At 41.1% G+C, this 9,348-nt stretch overlaps 1 pseudogene; it reads left to right on the top strand.

Moving 5' to 3' along the window:
* Nucleotides 1–3,614: 3,614 nt before the first annotated feature.
* Nucleotides 3,615–4,499, top strand: LOC102851953 (annotated as a pseudogene).
* Nucleotides 4,500–9,348: the final 4,849 nt, after the last annotated feature.

Consider the following 9,348-nt stretch of genomic DNA (forward strand, 5'->3'; position numbering starts at 1 on the left):
ATCCAGGGCAGCATCTATTTGTTGAAATACATCACTTGGTATTCCATCAATTTGTGGGGCTTTTTTTCCCCCCAACTCCTTCAGAGTAGCCTGAACTTCCTCCTTCATCACCTGTGCCTTTTGGTCATAAATTGTTTCTTGTAATTCTTCTCTGTCAGCCAGTTCATTTTGGTACAGTGACCCTATGCACTCTTTCCATCTTCTTTTGACACATCCTGAATCATTAAGTATTCTGCCCATAGAATCCTGAAGGATTGCCACTCGAGGCTTGAATATGTTCTTCAGTTCCTTCAGCTTAAGAAATACTGAGCATAGACTTTTAAAAATTCTATCATTTTCTCTCCAGGCTCGTTTCTGACCCAAGTCCATTATTGAACAATATCACTAATATCAAATGAAAGCAAAATCCTGCTGTAGATTATCCAAAAATGACCAGAACAAGTACGGCAACAGAGAACTATCAGAAAAGGCCATGGTACACGGTACATCTTAGCCAATGTCACATGGATCTTGAGTAAAAGCAGAACATACCAGAGGAGTGCCTATCTGTGTTTCATTGACGATGCAAAGATATTTGACTGTGTAGATTATGACAAATAGTGGCTAACCTTGAGAAGAATGGGAATCCAATATCACCTGATTGTGCTCATGTGAAACCTATACTTGGACCAGGAAGCAGTCTTCCGAACAAGGCAGAGAAACACTGGCTGGTTCAAAATAAAGAAAAATTGAGTAACAGAAGTGTCCTTTCTCTGTATCTTTTTAATCTATATGCACAACAGCTTATTGGGGTGGCTGGACTCTATGAGGAGGAACATACTATCAGGATTGGAGGAAGACTCATCAACAACCTGTGCTATGCAAATGATAAACCTTGCTTACCAAAACAGAAGAGAACTTGAAGCATCTGCTGCTGCAGAGGGTCAAGGACTGCAGTCTTGAATATGCACTGAAGCTCAACTTGAAGAAAACAAAGATTGTTAACAATTTCCGCTTACTCAATTCCATAATCAACACTCTTGGTACTACCGAAATCAAAAGATGCATTGCACTGGAAAAATTGGCTATCAGGGACCTCTCCAGAGTGCTAAAGAGCATCAATATATATCTAGAGACTAAGTTGTGGCTGATCCAGGCCATGGTCTTCACAATTACTTGCTTTGCATCAGAAAGCTAGACATTGACTAAGGATGATAGGAGAAAAATCGATGCCTTTGAGTTGTGGTGCTAGAGAAGAGTATTGAAGATACCATGGACGCCAAAAGAACAAACGGGTCTGTCCTGGAGAAGGCGAAGCCAAGTTGCTCATTGGAGGCAAGGATTTTGAAGCTCAGTCTCACATACTTTGGGAATGTTGCCAGAGTGGGCCAGTCCTTGGAGAAGGATATCACGCCTGGAAGAGTGGAGGGACAGTGCAGGAGAAGAAGACCATTGGTGAGATGGATTGACACAGTGACTGGAGTAATGGGGGCCGGGGTGGGGGCAGGTGTGTGAGAGTGGCTTAGGATAGGGCAGGCTTCAGACTATTGTACATAGGGTCACTATGAGTCACAGTCAAAATGACGGCATGTGAAATCAACAACCACCAGGTCTTTTCAGGCTGTAATTGTGCAGAAGATTACCTATTGACTCCTGACGAGCTAATAGTGGATTTGAACCACTAGAAAGGTTTGGTCTTTGGGATGGGAATCAGGGGAAATTGGGGGGTTTTTAAAACATTTTTAATTTTAATGAAAATTTATAGACTTTGGATTTCCATTCATTCTTTCTTGCACTTTTCTCCCTGTCACGCCTCCCCCCGAGTACACTCTTTCCTTTGAAAAGTAAAAGAAAAATTCTTTCATTGTTTTACAATCCCTCCCCCCATGTCCACCCCACTATGCAGCCTTCATTCCGGACTCCTGTCATGACAAAAATATCTAATCACATATCCCTTTTAAACAGTTTTCTCTCAGGGGATGTTTTTAGAAGCCTTCTCAGTTAATGTTTTTAAATGCATTTTTTAAATATCATAGGATTACAAAGGATACTGATTATATTAGAATACTAAAGAAAAAAATATTATCGAACCCATTGCTGAGTGAAAACTGATGGAGAGCTATAACCTTAACAGATTTTAAGACACAGTAAATTGTGCTGCAGGAAACTGATCATCCTTCTCCCTCAGAGCAGCTGGTGGATTTGAACCACCCACCTTTGGGTTGACAACACAACTCCCTACTGAATAAGTCACCACAGTTCCCTATTACATATAAGAATATAATTATGAAAATATTTTTAAATTTGGGATGAAGATACTTCTTTATTAATCCATGAAATAATGAGATTCAGTAGCAGGTTTCTTAACTTCAAAGCAGTGGTGAGTGTAACTGATATTTCTAAATGTCTACAATAACTGTGATGTGATATGCAAATACCTGTGGTTTCTATTGGTGCATATATGACATTGAAAATCCCAATAATGGATGAGCCAATTGTTTGTCATTTGAGATTTGAATTAAGATGGTTCTTTTGATCCATTTCTGGAATGACTCAGAAACTCATGTGCAAATTTAAACAACTAGCTCTGGGGTTTTGACAAAATGGACAAAGAGTAAGTATCATCATTGAAAAGTCTGAAACCCACCCTGCATTACACATGCAACCAGGGTCTGGAAAGCTCTAGAAATATGCTGTGATGACATTCTTTCAGTCAACAAATGTAATCTGTTGGGAGCCCAGAACTAAGTGAACCTCTTCCTAAATGGTGTGTCCTACCTTCAAATACTGAAAAACTGGGAATAAATATCCACGGATCAGTGGAAAATGAAATTGCTTGACCTCAAAGAAAAAGAATACTTTTGATTTTTTTGATTACCCATTAAGGTGCACCTGATCCAGTCCATGATCTTTGCAATTACTTACTATGCATCAGAGAACTGGATAATAATGGACTAAAATGATAGAAGAATTGATGCCTTTGAGTTGTGGTGCTGGAGAAGTCTTGAACATACCATGGAACGCCAAGAAAACAAGCTGTCTTGGAGCAGATGAAACCAAGTTTCTCCTTGGAGGTTAGGATTTTGAAGCTCTGTCTCACATATTTTGTCACGTGGCCAGGAGAGACTGATCCTTAGAGAATGGTAGGGTGCTTGGAAGGGTGGAGGGACAGCACGAGAGAGGAAGACTATTGATACAGTAACTAGGGTAATGGGAGTAGGTGTATCGGAGTCAGTGAGATTGGCTCAGGACAGGGCAGGCTTCAGAGCTATTGTATGTAGTAGGGTCACTAGGAGTCACAGGCAACTCGATGGCACATAACAACAATAACAACCCATTTAAAACAGAGACAAGTAGCCTGTCTGTAGTAGAGCCACTGTGCCTCTGTTGTTCCGCTCATGTATGTTTGTTCCAAAGTACTTTTATAAATTTTATTCCGTTAGAAAGGTTAAAAGTTTAGAAGAAACGAAGACGGAGCCGTTGCGGCCGCGTTGCCGACCTCGAGCAATAGTCGGCCTCTTCTCATAGAATACGGGAGTAGGAGGTTCATAAGCGAATCTCTTCTCCTTTTTCCCCTCCTGTGAGACTTTTTTGATCTTCAGCTACATTTTTTAGCTGTGTAAAGAACTTTATCAGCGAAGATGGCCAGCAATGTTACCAACAAGACAGATCCCCGCTCCATGAACTCCCGTGTATTTATTGGAAACTTGAACACTCTTGTGGTGAAGAAATCTCATGTAGAGGCAATCTTCTCGAAGTATGGCAAAATCGTGGGCTGCTCTGTTCATAAAGGCTTTGCCTTTGTTCAGTATGTTAATGAGATAAATTCCCCGGCTGCTGAGGCAGGAGAGGATGGCAGAATGATTGCTGGTCAGGTTTTAGATATTAATCTGGATGCAGAGCCAAAAGTGAACCGAGGAAAAGCAGGTGTGAAACTATCTGCAACGGAGATGTACAGCTCCTCTTTTGATTTGGACTATGACTTTCAACGTGATTATTATGACAGGATGTACAGCTACCCAGCACGTGTTCCTCCTCCTCCTCCTATTGCTTGGGCTGTTGTGCCCTCAAAACGCCAGCGTGTATCAGGAAACACTTCACGAAGGGGCAAGAGTGGCTTCAATTCTAAGAGTGGACAGCGAGGATCTTCATAAAATCATCGAAGTTGAAAGGAGATGACCTTCAGACCGTTAAGAAGGAATTGACCCAGATAAAACAAAAAGTAGATTCTCTGCTGGAAAGCCTGGAAAAAATTGAAAAAGAACAGAATCAACAAGGAGAGATGAAGAATGATAAGTCAGAAGAGGAGCAGAGCAGCAGCTCCCTGAAGAAAGATGAAACTAATGTGAAGATGGAATCTGAGGGGGGTGCAGATGACTCTGCTGAGGAGGGGGACCTACTGGATGATGATGGTAATGAAGATGGGGGATGACCAGCTGGAGTTGATCAAGGATGATGAAAAAGAGGCTGAGGAAGGAGAGGGTGACAGAGACAGCGCCAATGGCGCGGATGATTCTTAAGCACGTAGTGTGGTTTAGAAATCTATTCCCATTAATTTTTTTTTACCTAGGCGCTTGTCTAAGATCACATTTTTCACCAGATTCCTCTCCCTAGTATCTTCAGCACATGCTCGCTGTTACCCCATTCTTGTCCTTTTCATGTTCATTAATTCATATTGCCCCTGCACCTAGTATCATTTTTTCACTTCCTTTGATGCTCCTAGTAGTAAAGTCTCACCCTGTAATTTTTGTCTTTAATTTTGATACCTCTTTGACTTAACAAGAAAAAGGATGTATGGTTTTTATCAACTGTCTCAAAAATAATCTCTTGTTATGCAGGGAGAACAGTAATCTCCATTTATGTTTGAGTTCAGTAATTGTTTCCTTAACTGCAGTGGTAAAACTTAGTTGAGTAGCACCTGAGAAGCAGGCTTGATTTAATGGTATGTGAGTTATGCCCCACATAATGCTATGTGAGGCTATTCCGACAAAAATATAACAGTGTAATCTCTGTGTATGAGAGTTGGCGTGTCATGCATCCCCTTGAAAAATAGTGTAATAGTCTTTAAAATTTGTTTTCTAAAGTTGATACCGTGGGTTATTTTTGTGAACAGCTTGATGTTTGGGACCTTTCTTAAAATAAAAAAAAGTCGTTATTAAACCAGGAATTTGAGAGAAAAAGAAAAAAAAAAGAAATGTTAAAAGTTTAAGGAAAAATTGTGAAAGAGTTGACACTGTTTAGAGCTCACATATGCTCTGTAGGTACTTTCCTGTAAGACTGATACCTTACACTTGTATGGCTCATTTGTTACAATTGATGATTGATAGTGAGTTTCGAGAACTCTGAGGTGTAGTCCACAGGGAGTGCTGCTACAAACCCAAAGACTACCTCTCTGTGGTAGCTGGGACCCACCATCCGCTCCTCCCATGTAAGAGGCAGCCTTGGCAATCCAAGAGAGAGTCAGCTAGGAGCTGGTTCTGAATCGATGGCAAAGAGTTGTATGGTTTTAAAATTATTGATAGATGGGGTAGGTTATATATTATTTTTTAAAAATTTCAAATTGTGATTTTAGTGAAAGTTAACAGAAAAGTTGGATTTTCATTCATTCATTTTTGCACGTTTTCCTCCCTCCCACCTCCCTTCCCCTCCCCAGTTCACCTTCATTTAAAATATATATATTCACCTTTCTATGAAGATGATGCCAAAAGTGAAGAAGGAAGCCCCTGCCTCTCCCAAAACTGAAGTCAAAGCAAAGGTGTTAAAGGCCAAGAAAGCAATCTTGGAGGGCATCCCCAGCCACAGAAAAAAAGATCCGCACGTCACCTGCCTTTGGTGACCTAAAACACTGAGATTTCAGAGACAGCCCAAATACCCCTGGAAGAGCACCCCCAGGAGAAACAAGCTTGACCACTATGCCATCATCAAATTTCCCCTGACCACTGAGTCAGCCATGAAGAAGACAGAAGATAACATCAGCATGAAGAAGATAGAAGATAACAACACACTTGTGTTCACTGTGGATGTCAAGGCCCACAAGCACGAAATTAGACAAGCTGTAAAGAAGCTCTATGACATTGATGTGGCTAAGGTCAACACTTTGATTAGGCCTGATGGAGAGAAGAAGGCCTATGTTCAACTTGCTCCTGACTATTATGTTTTGGATGTTTGCAACAAAATTGGGATCATCTAAACCGAATCCAGCGGGCTAATTCTAAATACAAATTTTTCTCACCATTAAAAAAAAAAAAATCATTCATTGTTGCACAATGTTCTCCTTCTCTCCTTCCCCTCTCCTCCCTGAGTAGGTTATTTTTTAAATGGAGCTTACTTCTTTTTATTGACAGAGTATAATGAACTAGAATTAATTTTTAATTAAAATTCTCAGTTTTGCAGTAATTTTATATTTTTGTCTAATATCCTTTTGCAGTTTCAAGACCCCATCCAAGACATCACACTGCATTGAGATATCATGGCTTCTTGGGCTGTTGGCTACCATAGTTTCTGAGACTTCCCTTGTTTTTTATGATCTCAAGACGTCTGAGAAATACTGAGGGCGAGCTGTACAATGTCACTCTTTGGGAATTTATCTGGTGGTGGTGTTTAGTTCTCTTAGCATGGTTAGACTGGAGCTAAGGATTTGGGGGAGGAAAAGACAGAGATGAAGCTCTGTTTTCCTCATATCAAGGACATATGCTGTCAACCTGTCGCTGTTAGTGTTGATCTTGGTTACCTGGTGAAGATGGAACTTGTCAGGTTCCTTCACTAGGAAGTTGTTCTTTTCCATGTCTACCAAGTCTCTTTTATCTTTCTAAACAATTTTCGTAAAACAATACTTTATGAAGAGTACTGGTCTCGAAGAGATTTGAGGAAATTAGTTAGTGCAGTCTTTATTTCCATTCACCGTGCACAGATGAGTTTCTGTCTGGTCTACTTTTAAAGATTTAAAAGGAAAAAAAAAGACTGAATCAAATTGGAGAACTCTGGTGGCCTAGTGGCAAGAAGCTGCACTGCAATCCCATAGATGCATCGTTCAAATCCACCAGATGCTCTGCTGAAGGAGGGACAATTTTCTCCTGTACCAGTAAGATCCGGTTTGACAGCACACACACACACACACACACACACACACACATAAAATTTTAAAAGCGAAAGAGACTGCACAGAGAAGAAATTAGAAACTCTTGAGTACTGATGTTCTACAGCTCAGCCAGTCAACAAATATACAGACAGTCCTAACCATGTGCGAATTGCTTAGATATATGTGTAGCTCCGGGGCATTTATAGCATTTTAAATCATTTCTGGAGCAAGATGGCAGAAAGATAAATAAATATACGAAGGGAGAGACAAATGACTGCACAAAATACAAACCGGTATAACACAGTGGGAGTCAGTATGAAAAAAAATTATAGTGATTATGAGGATAATTTTTAGATTCATAAGATCTAAGTTCCAGCTCCACCAAACTTAAGGCCTATGATTTTAGACAAGTGACTTAACCATTCCAAGCTTCAATTGTTCGGTCATTATAATGTTGTTGTTGTTATGTGTTGTCAAGTCACCTGTGATTCATCGTGACCGTATGTACAACAGCCCTAAACCCTGCTCTATCCTGTGCCAATCTCACTGTTTCTGACACACCTACCCCTATAACCAACTGCAGGTACTGAGTCAACCCATCTCATCAAGGGTCTTCCTCTCCTGCGCTGTCCCTCCACCCTACCAAGCATGATGTCCCTCTATAAGGACTGGTCCCTCCTTGCAAGAAGTACAAAGTATATCAGATGTAGCTTCAGAATCCTTGCCTCCAAGAAGCAGCCTGGTTTCACCCTCTCTAGGACAAACCTGTTTGTTTTCTTAGCATTCCATGGTACATTCAATACTCTTCTCCAATACTACAGGTCAAAGGCATCAATTCTTCTTCTATAATCATAATCATAAAAAATGACACTATAGAGTTGATACCAATATTTGTTTGCTCCAGAGTAGACTTGCTCTATCAGATTTTCTTGGCTGTAAAATCATCACAGGAGCAGATAACAAAGCCTTTCTTCTGTGGTGCTGTGAGATGAGCTTGAAGTGGCAACCTTTACGTTAGTACTCAAGTCCAAACTGTGACACCTGGAGATAATGATCCCCACCATTAAAGGTTGGGGGGGGGCAACATAGAAAGCACCTGACACAGAGTGGCTCCTCAGTAAACCACAATTCTTTTTATTGTACAAGTAATAGTGAAGAGGCTCACTTCAGTTCCACTTCTAAGCAAACTATAGAAGAACTCTTTTAAATGGGCTTAGAACTCTTTAAAACTGGGTTTGGGGAAGGCACACTGTGCACTGTGCCCTCAAGCACTGGTAGCCTAGTGGGTAAGGACAATAACCAAGTCAAATCCACCAACTGCTCCAAGAGGGAGAGATGGGTAGCCTCCTATTGGACTCCCAGCCTCTGAGAACCACTTTGAGTCGGTTGAGACTCCAGGACACGGCTTATAACAAGAACTCTTCCCTTTAGTGTGTCTCCCTGCCCCACCTCCTTCCACTTCATGCTCTTGCTCGTATTGTCTCTTGGATTTCATTACTTTCTTTCTGTTCTCTTCAGCTGCCTTCCCTGCTGACAAACACCTCTTGTTACACCTCCGTTTCTGAAGCAACAGAGCTTCTTAGTGACTGATAAGAACTACCTCTCCCAGGGTAGTCAAGGAGAGGCAAGGAGCTGGCAGGAGTGGGGAGGAGGCATGTATGCGCAGGACTTGGATTCCTGTGTTTGTTTTAAGTGGTTGCTTTGCTGATCCTATTACTGTAAAAGGTGATGATATTTGGGAATAAAAGTCTATGAATAAGTAATGATAATAGAAGGAAGAACCAGAGCTGTGGGATATAAAGCTTGTGTTAAAAATAGTCTGTCATTTTCAACTGTGTCTACTAAGCCCTATCCTAGACATAAAGACACAGATAATGTTACAGTGAGAAGAGCAGACATCACACAGGGCTCGTCCACCACCAAAGGCAAACTGTGCTTCCAGCAAAAGAACTTCTCTGCTGTGGGCAACTCCATCTCAACCACCTCCACTGGGTTCTGATGCAAACAAAGAAACTTTCCCCCAAAGCACAGTAACCAGAGTAACCAAGGTAAGAAAATGCATTCACCAACAGAAACTGCAAACTAGAATATCTTGGGGTCTGCTTTGAGAACTTTGTATTTCTTGAGATGTAGTTACTCTTCCAAGAAAGATCCGTTGTTACGTTCATGATATTCTTCCAAGAAAGATACATTGCTATGCTCACTGCTGAACCAGACAGGCCACACAGAGACCCAATTAAAGCCCAGGAAAGAGCAAGGTTGAATGCAAGGGACTATGAAGAGATGGCACC

Source organism: Elephantulus edwardii, unplaced genomic scaffold (genome assembly GCF_000299155.1).
Source record: "Elephantulus edwardii isolate Elephantulus edwardi_28Jun2011 unplaced genomic scaffold, EleEdw1.0 scaffold00063, whole genome shotgun sequence".
Lineage (NCBI taxonomy): Eukaryota > Metazoa > Chordata > Mammalia > Macroscelidea > Macroscelididae > Elephantulus > Elephantulus edwardii.